This window comes from Polyodon spathula, chromosome 20 (genome assembly GCF_017654505.1).
Source record: "Polyodon spathula isolate WHYD16114869_AA chromosome 20, ASM1765450v1, whole genome shotgun sequence".
Classification (NCBI taxonomy): domain Eukaryota; kingdom Metazoa; phylum Chordata; class Actinopteri; order Acipenseriformes; family Polyodontidae; genus Polyodon; species Polyodon spathula.
The window spans coordinates 25,788,581-25,809,510 of record NC_054553.1 but is presented as its reverse complement, the minus strand read 5'-3'; the positions used below and the strand labels follow the sequence as shown (position 1 = coordinate 25,809,510).

The following is a 20,930-nucleotide window of genomic DNA, read 5'->3' as shown; positions in this document are numbered from 1 at the left end:
AAAGTAATACAGTAACTGGCTATTCATTTTTCGCCACGTTTACATTTTTCCTTTCACACTTGAAACTTGCGAAATTTGATTTTTTTGCAGAGGGAGATCCAATTTAATTTTTTCACAGATATATTACAAATGCCTTGGTTGACCTAATGCCAGACTTAATGGATTTTTGTTATACAAGGTGACTAATCTGTTCAGAAGAAGAGCACAGTACAGTATTTACAATAGCCATTCAATCCTTTTGGTTCAGACAATGTTTTCTGTACCTTGGGGAGGCTAGGCCATTGATGCAAGTCTACAATTTCCAGCTAATGTTAACAGTTGTATGCAAATATTTAAAAAGCATTTGGCTGGTATAATGAAGTGATTCATGAATACATTTAACATCAGGCCTGCGATCCATTACACACCAGATAATGATGAAAGCGAGGGGGAGAAAAGGAAATAGAATAAACTGTGGATCTTCAGGTTTGGGGCAGTGGATATGTAATTTGATTTGTGCTACCTTGTCAGAGGCATGAAAAACAAATTAACTGGGAGAACAGATGAAAAACAGCGATCCATTAATCATGATGTGTAATGATGGCTTAATTATTTTTAACTAGAAAAAAAAAAGTATTTGACAACAGGTGTAAATTAATTCTTCATTGTTTTAAAGAATAATTGGTCCAGGCTGGCAAGAAGAAAAAAAAAAATCTGTAATTAAATCCAAAGGCACAGAAAATAAATGAAATGGTGAGTTGGTTTGTACATTCCCGACAGATATTAATGGTTTCCAATGAAATTCCAAGATGTTGTTAATAACACCATCATAGCTGTGAACTATTAGGCTCAGAGCAACAGCATGAGGCTGTGGTGAGGAAACAATGGGTGGCATGATGGGATAATATCTTAATATTGCTTCTTGTTTTTCATGTTTGCAATGTTATTTTAGCCTTGCCCAGGAGACTCTGTGTTGACTCATGTGCCAGTGACATGCCTTATCGCTACATCTCTACTGAGTTTTAATTCTACATTTCTGTTAGCAATGTATAATACCATGCAACTATGCTGCTTACTAAGTAATTTATCTTGACCAGGCTTTTTTGACTGAAAGAGCCATACAGATGTTGGTTTTTAAAAGAGTCATATAAAAAAAGAAAACATAAAGGACTGTTTACCCAGATGATGACACTACAATACGATAAACATGTCAAGGGTAATGACAGAGGATTTACATCTAAGTGAATGGGTGATAAAGAGGACATTAAAGTAAGTAAATGCTAGCAAAGTACATACAGATCTTGTTTTGGTTTCAAAATGTTAAAGGGATTCAGATTCCCTCACAGTGGTGTTTTTTAATCTGTCTGAAATACCATCCAGTCTCCTCCCCAGGGCAGTAAGAATCGGAAGTCTAGCTGTGTAGTGTTCTGTGGTGGGGCTATATAGGGGATACAAGGAGTAAAGGGGAACTGTGTATTTTCATGTAAATTACTTCTCAATGCTTTGTGCCATTCTCACTGCAGGCAGTTTCATATACAGAGGCAGGGCACCTTTAATCTAGCAGTCCCTCTCAATATCCTTCTTTCATGCAGTTTCCTATTTTCAAAAAGATAATCACCTGCACATTTAAAGAGTGCCATCAGTCTGGTTTTGGACTAGGCTGTCCTGCTTTTGACAGGGCTGGGCATACTTTATAGAGTAAAATCAAAACACTGATCACATATTGCTGTAAAACCACAGCGCCACTTATTGATGAATTGGCCATGCAGCTGTAGCATTAAGCTGTAACTCCAATGATTCCAGCTGGGTCTGTCACCCTTAAATGAATAGGTGCAAACAACACCAAACCTTCTACATATGCAGTGACATTACATTCCATCAAGTCGTTCATGAGTTATCGCCCGCTACAGAAAGAATGGAAAGGTGAAAGAGCAGAAGGCCCCTTGACATAATTTGCATGAAGCATTCCAGGTGCATGTTATAGCACTTAAATTAATACCTTGGGATGTGTATTGCTTGAAAAAGTAAGACAATGCAAAGGCTTAGTAAATCATGGTCCTCTGTAAGGTATTTAGTGCTGGCACATTTCAGAGTATAAATGAATCAAAATCAAATTAAAAAACAAAAAGGATGGAACGCACTGGTTTTGGAGGTGTGCCACCAACCCATAGCCTTGAGCACAGCACTAAACAATAAATTAAAGAGCCTCATTAGCCTTGCAGGGGCTAACGAGAAAGAAAAAAAAAACAGAACAGGGGAGAAGCTATGAGGAACAGAGGGTAAAAATGATGCAGGTAGAAAAGACAAACAAAAACCCCACCGTGCTTAAACACCCCCCCAAAGATTTATAAGCAAGAACCTAAGATCATTGATGTTCTTGATTTATATTTGAAAGGAACAAAAAATACAGTAAGTGTAAGTGGCTTCATGATGCAGACTAGAAAAAGAAAGAGATGCCTTATCTACAGTAATTGCTTTACCTTGATTAGCCTAGCTATTCTGTAGAACATGTTCTGATTTCGTTGTGTTAAGATTAACAAACTCACAGATTAGCATAAGTAGAGCTAATTGACCAAAAATAATAAGAATAAGAATAAATCAGGCTCTGCAATATTTGTATATGATTAGTATGATTATCTTCGAGGGGTATATTATATTATCTCTGGTTATTATACAAAGAAATAAAAGAGGCAGGTGATAGAAAACCGTGTTTCAAGTAAAATTAGTGCTTACTAGCCAGGCAATCACGTTTCAAATATATTTATTTAAATCATTAACCCTTCATTCACAAAGGAAGCTTTAGAGCTTTCAGATTTCTGACTATGTAATACATTTTCCAACCAATCCTATTTATATATCATATTTATGTTTCAAAAACACTTTTTAAAAAAGTTCATATGACTGTATTCTTAATATAAAAAGCTCTGCACCTTTTCGAGTCTTATATATCATTGAAATTGTTATCTTCTAGGTAGGCTGTAGTTTTTAGACTGACCCAGACACGACGGTTAGCACCACTTCTCTGCTTTAAAATAGTACCTTATGTAACGTTAATATCTTACGAATTATATCATTTTCAACCTGCCGTACTGGAATTACCTTTTTTGTACATTTACACTTTTATATTCAATGCATTTACACTTTACTTTTATGTTCAATGCATTTACACTTTACTTATATATTCAGTGCATTTACACTTTACTTTTATATTCAATTCATAGTCAATGTCCCTACAAGTCGCTAACAGACCAACAGTGCCAACACAACAGGTCAAAGGTAATGACCACTGAGGTCGAAGAGGGGCTAAAAGCTGCTTATTACTTTTTCACTAGGCTGTGAACCTGATGTGAATTTGGGATTATTATCCAGGCTGGTTATTTTTACAGAATGGGTCCCTGATTACATTTTTTTTTTTTTGTTTCTATCCCTCCTGATACCATGGTCAAATGGAATCTAGTATATTACTATAAACCTAATAACCAGTGAGCAGAATTTATATTTAGAAGCTGCAATAACAAAACAATTGTTACTTTAAGTTGACACTTGGTATCCTCTTCAAAAGAAATTCAGTTCAAAGCATGATCTAAGAACAGAGCTGACTGCTATAATTGCTGGCCAGAGAAGTCTTCCCAGACCTCTGATACTTAATCAAATCTCAATGCAATCCTCTCTGAAATGCAGTAAACACAACACATTTTATAGACTGAATTGGGCCATGGTTTTAAATGACAACAAAATGAAAAAGAATTGACAACCACAGGTCTTTTGCAAACCAGACTGTATGGCAATGTTAAAATTGGTTGCTCCTGTAACAAAGGGGTGAAATGCCATGCAAATAACCGTCAAATTGCTATATAATCACATTTATGTAAACGATACGGATGCAGTTGAAGGGCTTTTATTCCACACTCACTGATGAAAGAAAGAAAAAGCAGAAAAATAAACAAGCGTGTGTGCAAAAACACTAAGAGCACAAACCTTCCCCCAAAAGAATAGTGTTGATATAGAGTTCAGAAATAATAAAGAACTTAATCTTTATTTTTCTCCCTGGAAAATGTAGCTATACAATGCAAACATTGGTTCTTTGTTTTTCGTGGATATGATTAAAAACTAAGCACTTGAAATCTAGGTTTTAACACCTTGCCTTTTTCATGTGTATTTATTTCAGACTGAAATACACTGGCTAGATTTCCACACACTGTTAGATGTTTCATTTTCATAATCTTGATACAAAGGGCTGCATTGGAATTATCAGAGACTCTCAGTATTTTGATTCTTTACCCAGGATCTTGGCTCACAATTTCATTTTTTTTTTTTTATTTAGTTAATTCCTACTGGCTGGTTTTACTTAGCTTTTTATCCAGTAAAGCATTTGCACAACATGCTAAAAAAAAGTTAGGAATAAACAGAATTAGAAACAACGCCAAAAAACATTCTATCCAGTTTGTACTAGAGATAAAGCCAAGTGTTCATACATGATAAACTTTGAAAGTGAATTACTGTAGTGGCTATTGTTCAGTAAGCTGTCCTCATCTTTAGTTATTTAAGTAGACACAGGAGTCCTTTGTTTTGTTCTAGGTTTTTTTTTTTCTCTACATAATTGACTATATTGTAACTTAAATACCAGTTTCATGCAGTTACACTGTGCTGTTTGTAAAGCCAAGCCATTAAGCTATAATTCATTTGTTTCCCTTGACCTTAGCAGGGAGAGAGATATTTGAGCATTTAATTGATTTTCAAAATACGCTAAGCACCGCCGGCAAGAACGTTTCCACTTGTGTTGCTAGCCTGTGCAGAAATCTACATGTAATTCAACCCGTTACGTGCTAGAAAAAAAAGGGATTTGCATCAGAGTGTAGTTCAGTTAAAGAACACTGCAAACTTTAACAAGTTATACAAGATCCTTTTCTTATCAAGTGACAAGCAGACTAGCCTTGTGAGTGATGATAGAAACCTGACACAACATGAACTAACCCAGACAAGCTTCTGGTTCGCTGAACTACAACTGAATCGCAAAGTGTTAAAGGCACTGAGGCAGCAAATGTTATTTTGTACAGTTCAGAGACAGATTTACCCCGTATGTTTTGAGTCTGCCACATGAACAGAAATTCACAAGAGCAGAAGCTTTCTTTGGCTTAATTAGAAATGTGGTGTAGCATCTAGGAGTGTTCAATACAGCAAATGATAATAATTACCAAATACTTTTTACATAAAACAAACACAGTTGTCACCTATAACATACACTTGAGGAAAATGCACATTACGGGTTTTCACGTACAAGAAAATGCTAAAAGCAAAATGATGGCATTTGCAATGTTTGTGACTGGCTGGAGGAAGGACTTTATCATTTATCATAAAACAAAATGAGTGCCTAAGGCAACTGTTTAGAGCCATCGCTCTGACAGATACATCTCCATTCATCCCCTGCTGTGGGGGTGACTGATACCATTCAGAGAACAAGCACACCTACATATCAATGAAGTGCTGAGCGAGTCTGGAAATGCTGACAATGTGCAACAAATTAATCCTTAACCCTAAATAAACACTAGTCCTTAATAATAAAACACCTTTAATAATAATTTGCAGCCATATGCAGCATTAACCCAGTTACACTAGTCCTGGAATAGTTAACTGGGTACTCCCATATTCGCTATGGTCTGGGTTTTGGCTTTGTGTGCACCTAAGGGATTCTTCGGTTTCATAAGGTTAAAAAAAACTAGTTTCATGTACACAAAACATTATTTAATCCACCAAAACAGGCTCTGAAAAAGAGTATAAACTTTATGAACTTTAAAAGTTATTTTCTCATATGCTGAGCAGCTTCCTAATTTTAACTGTTACCAAAAAGGTGATAAAAATGAAACGAAATAACATGCAGAAGAGACAATACACGAAAGCCCCAGCTCACAGCTTAATTTTCTTTTCCGCTTGCTGTGGTATTGTCTATATCCATACTGCTGCTGCTTGGGACTCCAGCAACGTGTTTTAAATATCTGAACCAAGTAAAGGAAAGACCACACTGCCTCCCCAGCTCCCAAAACAGAATTCAGCTCACGTCTCGGATTAACATCATGCATATGGAGTGGGGATTTTGTGCATGGGGAGGCAGAATTAAACTAAAGATGTTACCCTCCTAGCCCTTAAGCAGACTGTCAGTCGCACAGCGTTGTACTTGCATACTAATGCAGAGAATAAAACAGACTTTAACAAAAGAAAACTCCATTGTGTTTCCATGACACTCATGCGGCATCTGTATACTGTGTTTTAGGGCTACAGTACCTTGTTGAAATGTGCTAATAAAATAATCAGGTTCCAGCAAATCCCCACCATAGTTACCTGGATCTGTATCAATTACTGCAAGTAATCAATTGCAGATCTACTGACTAACATGTATTAAAGGTTGGCTTATGACTGCTGGAATAACTGCAGTCAGTTCAGACCCGTAACAAGACTTAACAAAAAAAATATAGGAGTCCAATAGATCATTGATTTTTTGAATGCAGAATTGGTTATTATAAGATTTTTTTTTTTTTGGTTTTCCTTATAATAAACTTTAGGGACCATAATGGTAGACAGTGCATGCACATCACCTTTTATGCCAGAGTCAAAAACACAGCTTTGTCTTTGAGCCTGACTGAACAAAACAACAGCTAAAAACTGGTTTGGCAAAACTGGTGACATAACTGGTGGATCGTGTCTGCACTGCCACCTAATGGACACTTTTGGAAAAACAACCTCGTTTAGATGAGAACCACATTTGCTCAGACTACGGAAAGAAAAGAGCCTATATAATAATATGCACCTGAATCAATCAAAACACCAGGCAGTTAATGGGTTAAACATTATCCCATCTGTTTATACAGCAACATCTTTCAAGAAAGCCCTGATGATATATCTCACTCTGATTAACTGGCCTTTTACCAATTCAAACTCACTGAGAAGAGTTTTGAGTACGCCTGTAGACCGAAAAGAGGACTAACAACTTGCATTTCAATGCAGCAGGATACAGTCAGACAAATTATCACTTCAGCCTACTGTTTCAGTGGAAGGTGGCTGTTAATAAGGGCTCCAAAGGGGATTAGCTTTAAAAAAATAATAATAATAATTCTAACCCATAATTATAACCTGACATTTGTAATTGCCAGATTTACAGCTTTGTTCTGTGCCAGACCGTTTCAATGGGATCCCTTTTGCAAACACTGGAAGTGTCTGTTACTGTGATCAGATCTAAAGCACACAGTAATTGCCATCAAGCTGAAACGCAATTTATTTACAGTCCATTTTTAGTTATACCCTGAACAATCACGGAGGCTTTAAACTACTGTTGAAAAATCACCCATTTGTTATAACTCTGAAACCACTAATGCAGTTTCTTTTATTCAAAAGATCACCTTATTATTTATCTTATTTAGTTTACTGAGTGGTACTTTGCCTAATAATCTTATATTATACACTGACTGCTTGTGCCAGTTCCTTTAAAATAAGGCTTCTTAAAAGGGGGTGCATGTGGCAGCGGGAATCTCACAGCAAGAAAAGCCTTCAGATAGCAATTTCAATTGTTAGACAATTACAAACATATTAGAATTTCAGTTGACACTCTCATCCTTGCCTATGATAGCTAATATATTGTTACATGGAAACAGTACCAATATACAATAGTTTAAAAGTGTGTGTGTGTGTGTGTGTGTGTGTGTGTGTGTGTGTGTGTGTGTGTGTGTGTGTGTGTGTGTGTGTGTAAAGATACGCCTGTTTGACTGGAGACAGAATATAATACTTTTCTGATGTCAGCACATATAGGTCAAGCCCCACTATCAGTCAGGTTAAAAGCACCTGGTTTAGTTATGTCTGAGTAATGCATTCAACCTTTTATACATTTGTTGCATGTTATGTGTAGACAGCTCATTTCACATGAGGTGCACAGTATACTTTGTATTCTGTATAGTATACTGTGATTTTGTTTTGTTAGTGGTAGTATATGCATTATACATGCATGTTATACAAGGAACATAGCGAGTTATAATCTAAAAATTACAATCCACTGAATATTCTCGGTAAGAAATTTTCATTACGTTTCTGTACTAAGTATTGCCACAGACAGCACCGTGTGTAGAAATATAAAAAACGCGGCTTCATAAAAAATAAAACTCACACCACGAGTCTGAGATATGAAGGTTTTTATTACGAAGAACGGAAAAGGGGAAAAAAAAACTGTTAATATTAGTTATTTGTTTTATGTTCCTTTCACAAAATAATTATGCTTTTTAAATTTTTTTTTTTAAATACACTTTAATACGCTTATATTGTATTCTCCTATTGAATTGCTTTTTAATAAATCTAAAACACACACCCTGGGGGAGGAATGGCAGAATTAGATACTGCTGCCTTTATAGTTTGGTAGTTCGTAGAGGAAGAGAAAACAGATAAAAGTTAAAGCAGAGCACTGAAGCAACGCTGACATCATCAGTCACAAGGGCTTGGGTAGGTCAGGTGACATCAATGTGCACGAGAGATGGATGTCTGGCTGCTGTACACAAGAAAACACCAGACATGCTGAAGAGCTCAGATACACCATAGCCTTTTCATCACCTTTCCCGACTCATCATCTCAGTAACTAAACCAAAGGTGCATGTACGGTTTTGTAAAACTTCAAACCCAGTCAGTGTTCAAGTTTTAGAAGACAGACTTATACCAAACTGACTGATTACCAAGGTTATCCTAAAAGAACAGTAACAGCTAAAAAATACAGATTAAAACTGCTGTAAAAATATAAAAATGACTGTACTGGCACAACAGTTTAACAGACTGGTAAAGGAATTACGGCATGCTTAGAGACATGTAACGCACACATAAAATAAGGTTGTTTTTCATACAAGCATAGATCTTTATAGATGAGAGATGTGTATATTACTTGGTTTGTATAGCATTGGAAATACTGTATTATTAGGGTGACTTTCATTCTTGTGCTACCTTACCCCCTAAAACAACCTCAACCTCAAATATCCTTCATCTGGTCTGCTGCTCAGTGAATGTAATGTGATGCAACAGCCTTCGCTGTATCCAGGGAATCCGTGTGCCCTCTGTGGAATTCACTTCCCAGAGTTATGCCCACCGGTATTTTTATTTTTTTTCTTTCTTCAGAACTTTAATCCGATGCAGCTGTAAACAGTAGAAGCAAACTCGATGTAAACAAGCTCCTCATCTCCACGGTGACCATTAAAAATAGATCTAAGGCTAACCCTCTTTGCTAGCAATCTACTGTGCTGTTTCTTCTCAAAACGCTCATTCTTACAGCTTTCTATGAATTATTTCGTCTTCCATATTTACGAAGACAGATTCAAATAAAGAACTTTCCCAACCTCTACCACTCCTCTCACCCTCCCAAACCTTTTCTCAAGGCTACATATTCAAATGAGGGTGAACCAGAGTTGTCAATGTTGATGCCTAAGGATATCATATTATGCATTTGAACCCTTAAAGGAACTGAACAGCTGATATTCAAAGAACAGATTTAAGAGTCAATAACCACAAACTTTAATGGCCTTGCTGGGCTAAGTTATGTCTTTAATCATTACACTTCAAAAACAACCTAACCAAACTGTTTTGCATTGCATTAAAACCCTGACTAACTACAAATCTCGAATCCCTGACCAATGACCGGGTTAAATTATACAACGCATCTTAATTTAACAGAATCTCTGATAATGCAGTCAGATATTGTTTTATTACCCAACCATATTGCCCTTGTAATACCATATAACTGGGTAAAGCCTTTTCACATGATGCCAGAGTTGGTAACAACTACAGGTATTGCTTCAGTATTATTTATATGGCTGGCCATCTCTTTACACCCAAGTACTGCTACTAACACCCCCTGTACAACTACAGGTTGATAAGACTGTAAAGTGTATGCTAAAGCATGTTTGACAATCTTAAAGGGTATTTGGAAAGTTTCTATATCAATGATAAACAAGTAGCAAGCTGATAACATGTATCCTTCAATAAAATTGTACGCTGATAAACTAAAACCAACCTAAGATTTATGAAGTCCACCATCCACTTCACTTTTCAAGCCAACCTTGCCTTATTATCCTGATTCCTTATCCCTCAACCCCATAAATAGATACCAGAAACTGCACCTGCAATAGGGTTCTGTACCGATGCGGGACCAGCCACCACCGTCCAGGTAGAAAGAACTATCAGTATTTCAGTGTGCCTCAGCGGCATTGTACATGTACAGTAAGTGTGCTCTATAGAGTTAAAGACAGTAAATAAGAGTGTCAAGTATCTAGTGCCTTACAAGCCAGCCAGGAGAGAAGCCAGATGACCTTGCCAGTCATGAGTCACCTACCTTGCGTCTACCTATAAATAAAACATATTTATTATCTTCCAACCTGCAGTGCAGCACAATCTAGTGAATCAGACTAGGGAATATATATATATATATATATATATATATATATATATATATATATATATATATATATATATATATATATATATATATATATATATCCATGAAGATATCTATGACGACTATGAGTTTAAAATCCTTATTTAATTGATGGTAGTGTTAAAGGTATAAAGTGAACAAAACTACCAGCAGCCACTACTACAGCAGACTTTAAATCTGAGAGTGAGCAACTTTAAGACCTCATTTAAAAGTTTTCTTCTTTATTTACAGGATTGAAATGGATCTGTTACACGTTAAGGCAAAGTTATTTTGAAGAATGTAACTATTTCACAGGCATGTGGCAAAAAATAAACAGAGAAATCTGCTTCAGTGCAACAGTAAAAATAAGGGTGCTTTGTGTTCGTCTAAAACAGATCATTTGTCTTCTCTATTCAAAAGACTGAATGCCAGATTTAAAAGTGGATTTGGGTTGGGTGTCGTATCTGCGATAAACCTATGCTGAAACAATATGGATCTAAAGAAGTAAAGCTTTCTAACATACCTCCAATATTGTCAAAGACTAAATAGTTTGAAAAGACATTTACTCGCTTTATTTTTTATTCTCTTTACTGTCTCTTTAACTGTTATAATACTATTTGAAATCACTGAGTGACTGTTACTGAAGTCTGTGGTGCTATGAGTTCAGAGGCTGCCCATTAGTTATACTTGGGTGTCACAGATCAGCCAGTGTCTTAGTAAGTGCCAGCACCTCTACAGTAGCGCACTCCAATGTATTGCCAGTGACAGAACTCTAGATGACACCGATTCATACTTCTAGCCTATGGTGCATATATCTGTGCGGCATCACAGTAGCTCATCCAGTACTGGCAGCGGAGTAAGTCATACAGTACAATCAGGAGCTCACTGGTTTGAATCCTATGAATTATTAGCTAAATAAAACACATTGCTTTGTGTAGCTTTCTTGCATCTGCAGTCTGACGACAAGCCTCAAGTATCAAAGCAACACAGAATTAGATTTTAGAAAGCAGCAGTGACTCTGGGTTTAAACAAGGAAAGAAACTGTGGTTTGAAAACTCCTTGGAACTTTACATAAGAAGAGCCTGCAGCCCCATACTCATACTTGCAAATTAGGCAATGAGAAAAACAAGTAATAATAGGGTGTAACATTTAGCATTCGCTGTGTTTCAAGGGTAAAATTTAAAAAAGCAATTTCACATTTTATATCTGACACAATGAAAGTTTGCTGGAAACTGAGAGCAACTCTCAATAACGTCTTCCAAGCCTTAAGGGGGAAAATGCGGAGAGCCTTGCAAAGTTAAAAATTTTATTATCGATGAACCTTTTCAAAAAGTAGGGGGTTTTTCATCTCCTTTAACCTTTCGGAGCGACTCATGCTTGTTCGACAGTGCATTTTAAAATACAGAGTACTCTAAATATTCCTTTCCCAATTTTATTTCAAATGCACGTGTGTGTGTGCGCGCATATATATATATATATATATATATATATATATATATATATATTATATATATATATATATATATATATATAAAAAGTTATTAACTCACCCTTGTTGACACCAATCAGCTTCCAGATCTAGCGGGCTTCTATTTGGCACGGAATGTTTAAGTGCTTAACTGTGAATTAAATTTTAAATCAATTCACGCATAAATACCGGCTTTTTCCCTTAATATTGTAATCTACAACTAATCTTATAATATAAAAAGCTACATAAATATTGATACTTTCTGATGCTGGTCTAGAGACAAGGAAAATCATGTCTGTGACAGGACATTGTAATGAAGACCCAATTCACAGCTCCTGGAATGCAAATCAACAACAAAGACACGATAATCAACAATTCTGTCATAAGCTGGATCCAAACAACACCGTGCCTCAAAACCAGCCAGTCAAACTGTCAACCCTGTTTCTGTTCTTTCCGCACCAGCCAATCCACTCCCTTCCTGCTTGAATGACGCCCCGCCTCCAACAACAAGTTTCGAGTCCGACTCTATACTACACAGACTATTCAACAACCCTACAGTTAATTTAACTGGCAATGTCATAATAATAATAAAACCTTTTTTATGTGTATGTCATCCTTTCTAATTCACTGTGTAACAAAATTTTTTATTTTTTTTTGTTCCTGGGTAGTAAGTGTTATTTCCTAATTGCTTATGCCTCAAAAGTATAGAAAATGGCTATTATTCCCCACAAACTTTGCTTTTGTGACCAGGATAGTGATATTTTGAAATATCACTATTTCCAATGAGAAAACGGGAGCTTTTGTGTCTTTTCGTTTACATAAAGTAAAAAAAAAAACAACATATGAATCCAAATTAACATGCATTTATACTAAAGTAATACAAAGATGACTACAAAAGATTTAGAAGTGAGTAGTTTTTCGAGATTTACAATTATACTGTAAATACTTTAGTATAAATACATGTTAATTTGGATTCATATGTTGTTTTTTTCTGACTTTATGTGAACGAAAAGACACATATTTGCTCATTTTCCCATTGAAAATAGTGATATTTTGAAATATCACTGTCCTGGTCACAAAAGCAAAGTTTGTGGGGAATAATAGCCATTTTCTATACTTTTGAGGCATAAGCAATTAGGAAATAACACTTACTACCCAGGAACAAAAATTGTGTTACATAGTGTTATGATAGGGACTATTTTCCTCAGCGGAAGGTTATCTGGCGAAACATCATATATATATATATATATATAGACACACATACAAAGGTTTCAAGGAGAAGGCTAATTTAGGGAGGTCCTTGGTTCATTAAGGTTGAGATACACAGATCACCTTTAAATTCAAGAAACTTGAGACTGAATTCAATTGAATAGAATTGTATAAGCTTTCCTACGTGAAGGATTTCCATAGCACAGAGGGGCCAATAATAGCCAAAAAGAACACTCCTACCTGCAATACAAGTTTCCTCTTCCTTTGGTCTTCCTCCCCATAAAAAACAAGTGGTAACATGCTTATGCCAGCCACTCGGTCAGTGGCTGTGGTGTTAAACAGTAGTATGTAGCAACACATTTTTTCACAAAGGAAACAAAGCTAGGGTCGGTTACAGTATATGTGTATGATTGGCAGTTTCTCCTAGGGTTAATGATGTGGGTGATGTGTAAGACATGGTACTATTGGATAGATAAGACAAATGTGTTATTAATACCTGTATGTATGTTACGTGAGCTAATATTTACATTAACTTAATTATACCTGTGGATTATTTGTTTACAATTACAGCAATGTTTCCAAGATCATTTTATTCACAGAAGAACAAATCCATGAATCCTTCTTGCTACACAGTGTGCTTGTTTTTATCATGGTGACTGGAAGCTAGTTGTCCAGTTGGCTATGAGGCTCTGCGGAGTGTCGAAGTCGCCCATCCACGAAAAGGGCAATTTTCTCACTGGCTCACTCTGCCGTTGCCCACAGCCCAACAAGCTCCACTGAGAGCAAGTCAGAGTCTGCCCCACTCTATCCACCCAGACCTGCACAAGCATTGCAGTGTTCAGCTGGCTCCTTGTTCCTTTCTACTGTGAAAGAAATATTCAAAATAAACTAGGAAGGTGTACCCCAGTAATTTAATAAGACACACAGTAGGATGCAGGCTGCCAATTGTTTCTTGGCAACCATACAAACAAGAAGGGTCAATGAAACTCAAGCAAGCAAGCACAGGATATTCATGCTGGCTGCTAGTCTTTCTTCATGTAGCACATGCCTGAACACCAAGTGATGTTCTGTACGAATCTGCATAGACAAAAACAAAAAACATGCAATCTGATGCAGATCTCCCTCCAACACAAGTTCTGAACCATCTGTTCCAGCGTAGTTTTATACCCTCCTATAGAACAGCGCTATAACCACAGACAGTCAATAAAGTAATCAAATAGAAAACCTTTATCTTAATTTTAAATGACTATGCTGTACTGTAAAAAGGCAGTCATTTCAAAGGACGTCCTTATACTGGTGGGCTTTCTAGAGCAGGTGGGTTTAAAAATGCCTCTCTCAAGGATAAACTACATCTGGCAAACCAAAAAAAAACTAAGAATAAAGGACCTAAATGTAATAGATCAATGTAGTGAATCATATCTTGAAATGCAGGGCTCTATTACCATTTGCACACTTCATGGGGAATCTGATTCCCTCTTGATTCCAAGCAAACAGAAATCAAAGCTACGTGGTAAAGGTCCAAACTTCAAACAGCTCCTCATAAAAGAATATTACAGGGCTCCCGTGAAACGTGGCTCTCACTTAACCAATCGTTTCAGACAAGCGTATCATAGCCTTTCATTTCAAGGTAAGGTTTGTTAAATAGATTTTCAGTCTTTTAAATCTAATCTTTTAAAGGATGATTCTGCAGTGTAAACAAAAGCGTCTCGCTCTTATGGGTTAATTCACAGTCTCCCCTGGGAGCTATTGTTCCCCACAGCCAACACGAAGCCCGTGAAGACGATCAGGACTCTCTGACCTTGCAGCGGTGTCTGACCTCTGAAGAGGTGAAACTGAGATCTGCAAGCAGCCAGCAAATACCAACACTTGCCCTGATGGGTGAAACTGATGCTCAATGCAATTCAAACATATATCTTAAGTAAACAAATGAACACTTTATTTAATAACTGATATTATGTGTTATATATTCAATAATAGGATTTAATATCAATAAGGATTACAACAAAAACAAAAAAAATCTTTCATTATTATTTATGGTTTCTATTCCCTTTGACAGTTTATTTGATGCATTGCATCCGGTATATAGGACAATCAATTTTTTGGTCCAGAACATGTTTTATTTGATTTATTTTTATTTTTAAAAGCACTATCTTAAAGGGGTTTAAGAAATATCGATCATTTTATAGTTATGCTGAATGCAACAAGGGTTGTCTCCAGCTGAATTTCTGTAAAGCAGCCATATTATATAAGGGTTGCCAAACACAACAAGCTTTTATTAATGCTAAAATGCACGTGATATTACACTGGTATGTTCGTGAACATTGAAGTCCCCATTTTTGCTGACCATCTAGGCTTATTTGATATTTAGCTAGTTGGCTATCAATGGTTACTTAGAAGGTGAAAGCTTACCTGTTTTGCAGCCTCTGTCCTAACAGCACCTAACAAATATTGTACTTTCAGATGGTTAAAAGCACATTCCCTGCTATCACAGCCTCACTCATTCTGAAAACAAGCAGGGGACTAATTTGACAGTTTTATTACTCACAGTGGTCACAGCTCTATCAAACCTTGGGCACAGGCAATTCCACTTACAGTATTGCTACTGACCCTCTTTCTTTTATGATGTCTCCTATTTTTTGTTGTTGTCAGGAGTATGATCTCCTGAGTTTCCAGTAAATCTCTTGATTTATACACTGCATGGCAATTGCTCGGTAGCAATGCAATGTATTTACAAAGATCCAAAAGGGAAAACAGGGGTCTCTTTAACAGATGCTGTAGTATAGTTGTACATAAAGTGAGGCTAGGTTCAGAGCTTTTAGCTATCAACCTTAACCCCCCCCACCGCAAGTCCCAAGATTTATTTTTTAAAAAATGAATACTCGTTTGCTCAAACGAGCCAAGGAACATTTGTTTGAAAACAAACAGTAGGACTCAGACAGCTATTTGAGAGATAGTGCCTATAATTCGTCATTGGGCAGCATAGTTCAGAACAACTTAATGAGTGTCATAATCATAACTCATGAAAAGTGAAAGGTAAAAAAATTTAAATGGCCTCTTTTATGTAGGTCCCAAAACTAAAAGCTTGTCTTTCGATAAAGCACTCCACAACTACATCTCAAAAAAACAACATAAAAAATAACCTAAAACTTCTTTATTGACTTATAACAGCAATAAAACGGCCATGCTAGACATAATCCACACGTCTGCAAGGCGAGACCAGTCCATAATCCCTGTTTATTCCAGTTTGAACTGCATAAATAACTATTGAGATAACGGCATTTGCTGATATATTTTTCTACTTACCCATCTAATTACAGTTAACAACAGCGTGCTGCCTATTATCTCTGTTTGCTATTTATAGCGTAATTATTAGAACTGTGTTCGCTGCCAACTATTTATATTGTTATTCTTTCCAGATCCCCACCATCCACCTCTAGACACATGTTATGCTGGGGATATTGCCTCACAAATACTGGGGACTTCTTGATTCTCATTGGTAGAAGACAGCCTGACTATCTATAATTGATAGAATGGTTCTCATTTATCTTGGCTAAATTTATTGATCAGTCAAAAGGTCTATCATCCAGTTTAAGTGAGAGACCATCAACAAGTTCTCACAATTCCACTGATCGGGTCTGGTGATTGCACAGTTGTTAAATCCAATGCAGTGGAATACACTATCAATTTTCTCAAGTTACTTTTCCAGACTTAAGAGCTACATCCTTTCACTTTGCCATGCGATAGAATACAGGCAAACACGCTCAAAACTGGGCTGTGAATGGGAAAAGCAAAGCACATCTAACACAGATTGTACAAAACTGAAGGAAAGAAACATCCTTAAGCAGAGGGAACAAAAAGCCACTTTCTCAGGAACAGTGGCTTAAAATCTGGCTCCAAGAGACTGGGAGACCTAATTTGAGGCAACATTGCTGTATCAAATCCTGCCTCCCATGATGAGTCATGCCGTGGCCTGAAACCTAGTCTCCTGAAACCAAGTTTGTGTTCCCACAGCTTTAATACTTTATTGAAATAAGAAAATAATTTATTTTTCAGTTTCACAGAACTATATAGTACTTTAAGCCCACCAAAGCCTGTACAGGATTCTGAGACAAATACATGTTGTGACATAATGAAATAGCAACAGCTAACTGCCATTTTTCTGATAACTAAAACAAACACCAGTTCTTTGCTGTACAAAGGAAACCACACTTTAAATGATGGTATTTCATATAGGCTGCATTATGACTTAATGTCAGTTTTGACCTTATTCTGACGTAGATATGTAATAAAAACACATGACTGCAACAGTTTAGTCGCATTGAAAAGAAATGTTAATCAAAGATAAAAAAAAACTTTGATCTTTAAAGATGGAGATACACACCTCAATCAGTTGTTATTGCAGATGCTATTTTGTTTCAGTAGAGAGAAACCCTAAACACACAAGCTTTAAAAGTTTTAATTAAACCAAAAAAAACGAACCAGTGTATGAATATTGCCAAAGCTTAAGATTTACTGGTAAATGTCACCATTAGCCCCGCAAAAAGGTAAATGTCTGGAATAAGCATGATAACTCTTTACTTCGGACATTTACCCCTAAATATTAATAACAACGAAGTGCCTTTGACTAGTGACTGAATATCTCGCTTTCGTGTATTGTAAGGCTTCAGGAGCCCTGTGTAACTCCAAGTGCCACAAGAGTCTACCAAGCAGCATATCTATTTAGTGCCTATATTTGTTGAGTTTTGTGTCATAACCAAAGTGTGATTTTCTGTTGAAAAAAACAAAGGTCTAAATGATTTAATTTGCATTTAACAGAATGCTTTTATTTCATCAAACCACTACGCAGTTGGAGTACAATATCCCTTCACACTATCGTGAATTGTTTTATGTGCAAATTCACCAGGATGTGTTGTTCTACATAAGTGGTTCACAATATTGTTCAGTACCATGTTGAGTTGCTCAATTATGCATTACTGTAAGCTCATTCATGATTATTTTCTTAATGAAAAATGTGTATGCAGAAATACATATATTTTTTGACACTAATGATTTTTTTTTATTAATTGACAATTTATATGCAGGAATAAATACATTCTTTGATGACATACCTGCATTTACCAATACACTTTGGTAAATCATAAGATTAACCTGTAAATGTCCAAAAAGCAATCTATTTCGTCATCATTGCTGACCTTTACCACCTTATTTGATAAATGTTTACTTTTACCGGTAAAACTTAAGATTGACCAAATTCTGAATTTTACTGTAACATGTAACACATTGGACAAGCACATCATCACTGGCAGGACACTCCAGGGCTCTAAAGGTCTTGGTTATTCAAAGAAGAAAAAGTTAAAAAGTGACAGGAGACAAGCTTACTAAATCACTTTTCCACAGAGTTAGCACCATCTCTCTGATATGGGCTGATACACATTGGACCCAAAGTGACCCCTGACGGAGCCCCTGCTATTCTTTAGCACTTGATTATTGCTGAATGAAGTCAATAGCAGGCTATTCATAAAGAATTAGTGGTCTTGTAAGTGGAATGCAATTTTATAGTTTTAAAAGCAAATCAAAAGGTATCTTTTCTCTTTCATCTTCTTTAAGGTGTTATTATTGGGTCAGTTATATTTATGTTTTTTTTATATAATACGTGATTTTGGTAGTGGGTTTGCGTTAATAGAATGTTTTGGGGTTTTTTTCTCCAAAAAGGTGTTAAACTCTTAATAATGGTGTTGCCTTGGTCTCTAAATTGTGTTTTGTTTATATTTATGCTACTGGATATTTGTTGGCTGTATATGAAATGTAATATTAATAAAATACAGTCTATGGAATACATTCCTGTGCGTAAAAGAATAGTTTTACTTACAAAATTTTGCACATTTGTTGCAGAAGTGAGTAAGAGGGAAACAGACCAGACAAGCTTCTGATGAGAGGTGTAGCCAGGATTGAAGAGCTCTCAGATCATAAAGCTCCACCTGATCATTTATTTACTGAAAGCTTTTCTCCACAATGCTCCCGTGGGGAAGAAAGCAGCAGAGTCGCATACATAAATACAACATAAATAGACAATGCAATCATATTGAAAAAGGAAATAAAAACACCTCTGGAGGTAAAACACTGTTTTATTATGATTTTCTTTTTCAAAACCCACAATCCATCCAGGACTGCTAGCTAATCAAAATAAAACAAAGAGCTGAAAAAGGCAGAGAGGAGCTATGATTTATAATAAGAACCCTGGATCTTGAAGTACGTTAAAAGCCCAGAGCCCAACGTCATCTAATGTACTCTTTACAGCCTCATATATTAATTGTTCAGCCACATTTTCTGTTCAGAAGGATGTTATCACTGAAGTGAAATGGAAAAAAAAAAGTACAGGGAGTCCAAGACTAAACAACTCAAGTCAGCAGAGAAATGAATCAATCAGAAAATCCTTAGCAACAGTAAAAAAAGTTAACAAAAGCTCAGATGAACAACGCCAGGTGATGTCTTTTAGTGTTTTATTTAAAATGTTATTTTAAAATTAGAAGAACAAACAACACACAAACCAACAAAAGATGCATAAATTTCAAGGATTATTATTAATAATGTGTGTTATTAGGTGTGTGTGTGTGTATATATATATATTATATATATATATATATATATTATATATATATATATATATATATATATATATATATATATATATATATATATATATATATATATATGTGTGTGTGTGTGTGTGTGTGTGTGTGTGTATTGCTGATTATAGTTTATACTTCGGTTATGATTAACAAACACAAACAGCACAGCACAGCGGTGACAGGCAAGTGTTTTCAAACATTTTTGATTTAGTATTGATAGGACTCCGCGGTTTGAAGAAAACACCACAACATTCAAATATGTCAATACAACCAGTTAGGAAAACACAAAAGATTATCAGCATGTTATTTATGAGAAACTAATAGTTACTTACAAGAAACTAGTAGTTTATAGTTTTCCAGCATTCACACTTAAACGCCACACTACTTGCAATAACCAGAGTCCTGTCTTTCTGACAGCTGTAGAGGAATTTCTCCCTTCGTTTTGTTGTGTTTTGTCTATCTTCATGCATAAAAACGGCAGAAAAGAAAAGGTGAAAGAAAAATAAACATGACAATACTCACAGTGGTATATCCTCGGATTGAGCGGCAGTTGTATTCCTCTGTTCACAACCTGCACGCAAGACAAAAGCCATCTGTAAGTGATGAGGGGAGGGAGAGAGAAAAACCAGCGCATGTACAGAAAAAAAAAAAAAACAGTATAAAAAAAATAATTGGGGGCTTGTCTTAAGGAAACTGCACAGTATGTGTTCAAATCTGATTAGGTTCTATTCACAGTGTCACCTGCATTCTTATCTAATATCTAGTAATTATTCAAATCTTTTTTTGGGGGGGGAGAGGCACAGACAAAATGATTTTACAAGTCCCCAGTTAATTGATGTTTAATAATGTGTATAGTGTGAGCTGAGGGATTCTGTGTTAGTGGACTCAGGAGGGAAAACAAAATGTTCCCCCCTTTTAATAAAAGCTCTCTAATGCTGTAATGCTGTAAATTAGCAGGAAGTGTCCCAGTGGCGCTGAAGTAATTGCTGGCAGTCTTTTTTTTTTTTTTTTAATTTTATTGGCTGATTCTGTGTATCTGTTTTTCTCCTAGGCATATGCCACTATTAATGTGGCTTCTGTCACTTCAGCTGCTCAATCAGATTATTTCATCTCTGATTCCCCCAATCAGAATCAAGTGTTTCAGCTCTAAATCATCAATACATAAACAATCTGCTGATCAACAAATTGCTTCTGAAAGCATCTATCCTGGCTGTGC

The 20,930-nt window shown here is 36.1% G+C and overlaps 1 protein-coding gene across 2 annotated transcripts in view; it reads right to left on the bottom strand.

Moving 5' to 3' along the window:
* The window catches only part of LOC121295611 (RNA binding protein fox-1 homolog 3-like), a 272,179-nt gene extending 251,895 nt beyond the window's left edge, over positions 1-20,284 (bottom strand). For both annotated transcript variants that reach the window (XM_041220488.1, XM_041220489.1), the window contains exon 1: positions 20,237-20,284. The gene's annotated coding sequence lies outside the window, so the exon portion shown is untranslated. The remainder of the gene's footprint in view (positions 1-20,236) is intronic.
* Between the last annotated feature and the right edge of the window lie 646 nt (positions 20,285-20,930).